Here is a 9,571-nt window from a genome sequence, read left to right as displayed (position 1 = left end):
GTGCTGTGATTCTAGCTAATCATACTATAATACTAAAGTATGACTCCTTTGTTAGTAATACTTTCCCTAATCAGATATGGGACTATAAGGGATAGTCTCAAAAGATATTGCCCTCTCCTTTTCTCTCCAATGATTTTCTTAAAAATGGTTAAGTCAGACATTTGAAAAGATCAACGAAATCTACATAAACCTTTAACTAGACTGATTAAGAAAGAAAAAGATTCAAAGTGCTAAAATCAGAAATGAAAGAGGAGAAATCACTATTGATCCTACAAGAATAGGATTGTAAGGGAATACTATAAACAGCTGTATGCCAACAAATTAGCTAACTGAGATGATAAACAAATTCCTAGGAAGACAAAGGCTACCAAAAATAACTCAAGAAGAAATCGAAAATCTGAATAACCCTAAACAAATAAAGATATTGAATTAATAATTTTAAAACTTCCAACAATGAAAAGGCCTACATGGCTTCACTGATAAATCCTATCAAACATTTAGAGAAGGTTTAATGCTAATCCTTCACAAATTCTAGCAAACAAATTAAAGAGCTTGGGAGACTTCCCAACTTATTCCCACTATTACCCTATACCAAAACTAAACAAAGACATCACAAGAAAAAACTACAGATCAATGTCCTGTATGAATATGGATGCAAAAATCCTCAACTAGCAAAACTGAATCCAGTAACATAACAAGGTCATGACCCAGGAATAGATGATTGGTTTAACACTTAAAAATTATAAAAGTGATACACCCTATTAAAAAACAAACACACATAATCTCCTCAATAGATGCAAAAAAGCATTTGACAAAATACAACACCTTTTCATGATTAAAATACTCATCAAAGTAGAGATAGGAAGAAACTTCCTCAACCTGAGGTGAGAGAATTAAGAAAAACTTGTATTCTATGTCTCCCTCTCTCTGCCTCTCCCCCACTTGCTCTCTCTCTCTGTCTTAAAAATAAGTAAACATTTAAAGAGAGAAGAAAGTTTATGAGGATATAAGAAACATATTCTAAAAGCAATTGTATTATTATACCCAAGCAATTAACATGAAAAGGAAATTAAGACGACAAGACCATTTATAGGAGCATCAAAGAGATTTAAATACTTAGGAATAAGTTAAACAAAAAAGAATGTGAGACTTGTATATTGAAATGCACAAAACACTGTTGAAGAAATTAGTTAAAACCTTAAAAATGGGAAAATACTCTGCATTAATGAATTGGAAGACTTAATATTGTTTATATATCAATACTCCCCAAATCAATTTTTAGATTTCATGTAATCCTATCAAATTTCAGTTACCTTATCTGAAGAAATTGGCAACCTGATCCTAAAACTCGTGGAAATGCCGGACGCTCAAAATAGCCAAAACATTCTTGTGGAAAAGAACAAAGTTGGAGAACTCACATTTCCTGATTTTAAAACTTAACTACAAAGCTATAGCAATAAAGGCAGTGTAGTACTGGCACAAGGAGAGACATATAGAATGGAAGAGAACTTACATCTTAAAAAATAACCTTATATTTTTTAATATGAAATTTATTGTCAGATTGGTTTCCATCCTACACCCAGGGCTTATCCCAAAAGGTGCCCTCCTCACTACCCATCACCCACCCTCCTCTCCCTCCCACCCCCCATCAACTCTCAGTTTGTTCTCAGTTTTTAAGAGTCTCTTATTGTTTGCCTCCCTCCCTCTCTAACTTTTTTTTTCCTTCCCCTCCCCTATGGTCTTCTGTTAAGTTTCTCAGGATCCACATAAGAATGAAAACATATGGTATCTGTCTTTCTCTGTAAGGCTTATTTCACTTGTCATAACACTCTCCAGTTCCATCCACATTGCTACAAAGGGCCATATTTCATTCTTTCTCATTGCAAGTAGTATTCCATTGTGTATATAAACCACAATTTCTTTATCCATTCATCAGTTGATGGACATTTAGGCTCTTTCCATAATTTGGCTATTGTTGACAGTGCTGCTATAAACATTGGGGTACAAGTGCCCCTATGCATCAGTACTCCTGTATCCCTTGGGTAAATTCCTAGCAGTGTTATTGCTGGGTCATAGGGTAGATCTATTTTTAATTTTTTGAGGAACCTCCACACTGTTTTTCAGAGCGGCTGCACCAGTTTGCATTCCCACCAACAGTGCAAGAGGGTTCCTGTTTCTCCACATCCTCTCCAGCATCTATAGTCTCCTGATTTGTTCATTTTGGCCAGTCTGACTGGTGTGAGGTGATATCTGAGTGTGGTTTTGATTTGTATTTCTCTGATGAGGAGCGACGTTGAACATCTTTTCATGTGCCTGTTGGCCATCCGGATGTCTTCTTTAGAGAAGTGTCTATTCATGTTTTCTGCCCATTTCTTCACTGGATTATTTGTTTTTTGGATGTAGAGTTTGGTGAGTTCTTTATAGATTTTGGATACCAGCCCTTTGTCCGATATGTCATTTGTAAATATCTTTTCCCATTCCGTTGGTTGCCTTTTAGTTTTGTTGATTGTTTCCTTTGCAGTGCAGAAGCTTTTTATCTTGATGACATCCCAATAGTTCATTTTCTCTTTTAATTCCCTTGCCTTTGGAGATGTGTCAAGTAAGAAATTGCTGTGGCTGAGGTCAGAGGTTTTTTCCTGCTTTCTTCTCTAGGGTTTTGATGGTTAGTTGATTCTAGAAAGGAGTGCCAACACAAATGAAATGAGAAATAGCCTTTCTGACAAACAGCCTTTCCAATGACTGGATATATACATGCAAAAGAATAAGGTTCTTTTTTTTTTTAATTTTATATGTTATAATTCTCCCTAAGGAAATGGTGAGGAGAACTTCAATATACTCAATCTGTAGCAATGAGACTTTTCAGTAAGAGTCAGAGGCTGCCACCAGCCTGGCCTGGCGGGAGGATGGGAATGGTAAGAAGGTGATGGAAACAGATGAAGAAGGTGCCTATCCAGGCATGGATCAGAGCAGGAGAGAGTATACAGATGATTGTCAGTAGTGAGGAACATTCCGTTATTCTTCAACCAAGCTGTGGGTGAGTTTCCATGACTGCTTCCAGAGAAAGTGCCAAGTTAGGCATTTATCTATGTTTTAAAAGAATCCAGTGCCTTCCATATTTACCTGTCTTTATATACACCCAACTCCTAAAACTCAAACCATACTTAAGCATGGTACCCAACCATCATTCAATCAAATGCATTTTATTCAGCATTAGCAAGATCAAGTTGTTCACCTCCAGTAGAATAGAGACCAAAGGTAAAAACAAAGTTGAGCTACAGGAATAAGGAATCACACTTCTTTTTAAAGTTTTTTTTTAAATGTTTATTCATTTTTGAGAGAGAGAGAGACAGAGCGTGAGTCAGGGAGGGGCAGAGAGAAACACACACACAGAATCCAAAGCAGCTCTAGGCTCTGAGCTGTCAGCACAGAGCATGATGCAGAGATCGAACCTATGGACTGCGAGATCATGACCTGAGCCAAAGTCAGCTGCCCAACTGACTGAGCCATCCAGGAGCCCCAGGAATTACACTTCTTACACAACTGAGCATTCTTTGCAGCTAGAAAAAATAGTGCAATATTCACACGGACAGGGACAAAAGCAAGTTGCAGCAAAGTGGGCTGGGTATTCAGGGCTCAACTGAATGTACCAGGAATCTCTTGTTTTACAAAGGCTCTCACAGACCAAGTGATTTTAAGTAACATCTTAGCTCAGCTACCTGTAAAACTGCCATGACTTCTGAAACCAAGTCTGTGCGCAGTTAAACTTCTCTTGGGCTCACTCTACTTCTCTCTAATAAGAAAGAATCCAGATAAACAACCTCCTAAGCAACCCCCCCCAATTCCAGTTTTAAAATTGTGTGATTCTTGGGGGTCGACTACATTAATTAACTTGGGATTTTCTTCTTTCCCCATTCTTTTTCCATGGTTGACTTTTAGTTTTGTCTGGGGTTTGACACGAGTGGTGGTTTCATGATGTCATGTCACCAGAGGAATAGCATGGCCCTTGAACCTATAGTCTTCCAAAAGTGTTTCATTCTTCCCTGGCATCTTCTGAAATAAGCTATTTTATCTAGACCTCACACATGTTACATCCCCAGGCATCTTCTGAGGCATCTGAGGCTCCAGCTGGTCCCCTACACTTCCGGCATATGGGATTTTTTGACAGTGGCCCCTAACCCATAGCATCGTGGTGTCATATCCACACAACTCTCTGGGATGCAGAAAAACAAACAAACAAACAAAAACATCAGGCTTCTCCGTGGGGCCTGGAGGCATGCAGGGACTTTGTGAGACCAGCTCAAGACTTTGTGCCCAACCACCCTTGGCAGCCATCTCTACTCTGTTCTCCAGTGCTCTAGAGGCTTGGGGACACCTGTGGGATGGTCACTTCAGCATGTTGGTGAGAAATGAAGCACATGTCTCTTCTTTCTTGCATCCCCCAAGCCTATTGAGGGACCTTCTCCTTGAGGGACCTTCTCCTTCACCTTGGACTTATATCCTAGTGTAGGGAGGTTTTAGGATTCTGGACTCCATGTCATGAGTGCTCTCTCTTTTCTACTCACTTTCTGTCCCTTTCCCTCACTCAGTTACAAGCTCTGTATCTAGTTATGAAAGAAAGAGAGGGAGAGAGGGGTGTGGGTGAGAATGGGTGTGTGTATTGAATTGGCTTCAGATGATGCAGAGAAAGGAGGACATGTCTTACCTAAAAAAAAAATTGCTCTAAATTTTTCCCACGTTATAGAGTGTGCCTTTGAAATTGAAAACCAAAAAATTGAAGTCTCTGTTTTCTGGTATGATAATTTTCACTTGGGGCAGTAGAGACCTGTTGGAGGAGGGTCATGGGGTAAAAGTTAATAAAAGGGGAGATACCTGGTGTAACATTTTACAACATCATCTGCTACTTTTGTTTCCCTCTTGATGAATGCGGATGGTGGAGAAAACTTGCAGGTACTAAATACCTATGTGACAGTCACTGAAGCATGTACTTCAACCACAGAATGGTCCTCAGAATTAAATATCATTCCCCCATTTTGCTGATGAGAGGCACTAGCCAGAGTTGAATAGCAGCCCAGGTGTGATTCCAAATCCATGCCCTCTTGAATAGAATCTAGAGATTTAAAATTTTTAAGACGTGGACCTCATTCATTTTCCAAACAAAATCTAACACAGAAAACTACACTATAAAATAGGTTTTAAGCAGTAGGAATGTTACTATTCTCCTGGCTCTGAGTATTCTCACATTGTTTCCTTCAGTCCCTCAAGTACAGTCTGTCCATAGTGGGGGAACAAGGAGAAGGATTTCTTTTCCCTATTTCCAGCCCCATCTGAATGGCCGTTCTCCTCCAGGACTAAAGAATTACCTGACACTTTGATGGGGAGAAAGCCAGACTGTGTTAGAATCTTGTCCTTGTTGGGAAGTTGGAGCAGAAATTGATGTCTGTGGTGAAGTGAAGCCCTCGCCATTTCCTGCGGGAAGGATGGCTGGTGGAGCTCTGAATTATGGCATTGTGTAGGGTCCCCCAGAGTGAAGAGAAGGGAATCTGACTCACTTTGCAAGGAGATCCCAGATGTTGGCATATGGTTTGCAGTTGTGGGTTCCATTCTTTTCCACCTGAGCTCTCCCACTTGGTCCCTGTCAGCCTGGGAACATTCCCTCTTTCCCTGCCCCTTCTGTCATTTTTTCTCCCTCAAAGTGGACACTTGTTTAGTCTGAGGGATAGAGGAAGTGATATTTGAGGGGGCAAAGGAGTTGAGAATCCTCTCCGTTGTGACCCTATATACCCCACTCTTCTCTTCGACTCTGGCTTTTGAATTCAAAAGCCAGGAAAGAACTCTCTTTTTAAATGTTTTCAACTGCCACCTTTCTCTCCTGAGTGAAAAGTTCAGAATGTGTGAGGAGTGGGGCATGAGAAGAGCAAAACAGGAAAGGAAAACCCATGGGTAGGAGTAGGGAGGGAGCAATGATTCATATTTCCCAAACATCACCATGCTGGAGATAGACTTACAGCATGCTGGTTCAGCTTCCTCCTTTCCTGCCTACATCCTCTGTTACCCCTAAGGCCTTGATGAAGGACCTCTGAAAACTTGGGCACACAACACTGCCCAGAACGATCTGAGACTTTACTTAAAATAAGATTTTGCCTTGCTGAAAGACATTGTAAAATAACCAGTGCAGGCAAAACCCAGCTTCCCATGATAAACTGGAAAAAAGATGAGTCCTTTCAGTGAAAACACAAGTACAAGATGTACACTGTACAAATTTAAAATTCCCTGCCTGCTGCCACCACCTTTATTACTTTGCATTTACCCAAAATAAATGCCCTCCTTTCTGCTTCTAGTAGTGGAACACAGTTCAGCCAGAGAAAGCACACAACCTGGCTAAAGTCAAGAAATAGACTATGCTGTTTGTAGGGAGGAAGAGAGTTGCTTTAGAAAGTGCACACACAGTGCTGAGACAGAAGAAAATGATGAGAAGCCTCCTCGGGAGTAAGGCCAGCCTCCTTCCAGTCAGTGTTAGTAGAATAAGAAAGGAGAGCCTTTTCTCATCTGCCCAGAGTAGGGAAGGTGGTGACCAGCACAAATACTTGATGCTTGAGTTGTATCGTGTCGGACATAAACTCCCGTCACCTGCCAAGAATTAAGAGAACTAACCAGGAAACTCAAATCAAGAGTCTCAGACACAGCTGCTCAGGTCTTGTATAGTCCGTGGTCCCCATGAGGACAGCTCAGGTGCTTTATCATGGTGTCTCCCCCAAGTCAATGTATTGGAATTTAAATATTTTTGTCACAGTCCCATCTGAGGTTCTAAGAAAAGAAAAATCTTTTATCTCCATGTATTGTTTGGAGTTTCAGGAGATGCATGGAGTACCCAAATTTGGAACCCTAGCTCTGGAGTTTTACTGTTCTTTAAAGCCTCTTGGGATCAGAGACCTGAGATCAGAGAAAATGGGCCTGGTCTGAACTGTTTGTCTGTTGGTAAGGGTCTGAAGGGACAGAGAGACCCATGCTGTGTTCCAGCTGTCGGCAAAAGCAACCAGACCTGGAGCCATTGCCAAAAGGCATACCACTTTCCTCAAGGACTGGCATTCTGGTTCACGCTTTTACCAAAATTTGAGCATGTATTGACATCAAAACACTCTCTGTCTAGCAGAAATGAGCAAAGAGTGAAAAATTAGCAAAGACTCCATTTTTGTTGCATTCAAAGACAGAGACTAAAATCTTGTCAAGGCGAAAATAGCTCTTCAAACTCTGCCCAGAAAGAACTGGTTGCATGACATGACAGCAAGGCCGGGGGCTGAAGATGCAGGGTAAGGAGGAAAGGGAAATGAAAGAAGAGCCACAACAAGGAAAATGCTTTGCTCCTGGAAATGAAACTTCGTGATGCTGGGACTCCCCCTTAGGGCCCTAGGGACTGACTCAGCACACACTGGTAAAATGCTAAAGACAATTCATTTAAGACTAGAGCAAGATTAGGGCTCCCTACTGCCACCCTCACCTATTTGACAGCCTTGGGTGTTTTTATTCCTCCTTTTATGCCCTATAGTCCTTGGGGGTCCCCAGTCATTCCACTAAGCTGGCCTCGATTTCTTTTTCCCAGCATGTAGGTGCTCAAGATTGTTTCCCATCTCATGGGTAATATCTGTTAATTAAGGATTAGATAAGTGACAGGGATGGGGGGAACTTATACAGATTTCACAGAACATATTTTGGAACTTTCTGAGTATTTTTTCAAATATCAGATTTTCCCCAGGATATTTCCATAGCAACATAATACTGCTTATTATTACTACTGTTGTTGTTGTTTCACTTTATTGTCCTTCAGTCTTCAGTCACAAGGTGAGTGACTTTTAAATCTTTCTCACTTAGGACAAATTACTAAATGTTAATGGCTGTTTTATAAGCTTCATATAAAAACTGACTCTGAGAAGTGCTTTTGCCCTTGAAACAGTTTGTTTCCCAAGGGTGCTGAAAGAGATAACGCATTGGTGCCTGTCCCACTAAATTTATAATTTCTGTCAAGGATGGAAATGAAATTCCTGGTCCTAAGAGATGAGTCCAGATAATGAAGATTAGTAGTAAAGATTCTCAGCCTGAATTTGCCCAGGAAAATCTTTGTCCTCACTGACTGGGAAAAGAGAGGAACCTGGAACTTCTGGGAGAGGACTTCTACCAAGAAAACAAAAAAACAAAAATCGAATAAAGGGTGCACACACTCTTCCAATGCCACCCCCCCCCCTTCCTGGAATCCCAAATCTAGCTAAAAGGTATGTTCTCTGAGTTCTTCAGGACTCTACCTATTATATACACAAAGGGCATATAACTTATTACAGTAGGAAAATGAAAGAAAAAGCATTCTATGCTTTCTCTGTTTAATAAATAGTCTGAATGATCTCACACACACACACACACAGCCTCACACACAAAGGAAGAAAGGAAAGTTATGACCAACTGATACTGGGAATCTTACAAGGTTATTGAATTCTGCTTGTGTATGAGAAACAATACAATGGCTTTCCTCTTCTATGACCCACCACATCATAGGAGGACAACAGAGCAGAGAGGGAAGAGAGAAGATAGTGATGAAAGGAAATGATGGGAAAAGAGGAGGGAAGGATGTGTGCTCCAACCAGGTTGCTGTGTCCAAGGATCTGCCTTGTCCTCTGTCCACTGCTGGGATCCTGGCTTCTCAGCTGGAGGCTCTGGTGCCCTGAGCGTCTTTCCTGATCTGCTTTTCTTAGCTCTCCACTTCTCTCAGGGACAATAATGACAAAGCAACAAGGTGAATGTCTCTCATTTGGGGGAATGGGTGGAGCAAGGCAGTTCTTCCTCAGCCTTCCTAAGTTTCAAAAGACTAGCAAGACTGGTGAAGAAAACAGAGAAAGCACCATTGTTCCCCAAGAATCTCTAGAAGGACTGACTAATGAGCCTTCACATTTCTTTGAGCTCCCCACGCTATATCTAGGTTTCTCTCTAGGTCCTTCAGCATCTCCTGCCCCACCCAAAAAGAGTAAGTACACCAGTGGAAATCCCCTGATCAAACTAGCACATGCTGTACCAAAATATTGTGTCTTGGCTTTGTTCTTTTACATCTTCACAACTAAAGGAAAGAGATACAATCAAAATGATAGTCCACTTAAATGATAAACAAGAGAATTTAAAGAGACACGACCCAATTACTCACCCATAGAGTGAAAATCTGAACAATTCATGACACCTGGGTTGGTGGATATATATATAATTCATGGTTCCTCCTCTAACACTTATTTAGCTTATGAGAATTTATAATTGTATCTTTCTTGGAAGGATATTCAGCTCAATGCACAAAATATACCAATTGTTGTGAATCAGACTCATGATTTTCTAACCAAACTTTCTAGACAAGATTAGAAATGAGGGCAGAAATTATTATCTGATGCACAAAACTGTCACTCTTTATTTGGCTTGAAATATGTTTGAAAATGCCAAAAGTAGGCCTTAGCAGATGGAGGATATAGATTATGCCCGTTCAGTTGGCTTCTTGCAGAGAAATATCCCTTGAGTTTGAAGTCCAGGGTGTGATCTTCTGAACAGG

Source organism: Acinonyx jubatus, chromosome A1, assembly GCF_027475565.1.
Source record: "Acinonyx jubatus isolate Ajub_Pintada_27869175 chromosome A1, VMU_Ajub_asm_v1.0, whole genome shotgun sequence".
Classification (NCBI taxonomy): Eukaryota; Metazoa; Chordata; class Mammalia; order Carnivora; family Felidae; genus Acinonyx; species Acinonyx jubatus.
The sequence above is the reverse complement of the archived record's forward strand: the minus strand, read 5'-3'. Positions refer to the sequence as shown.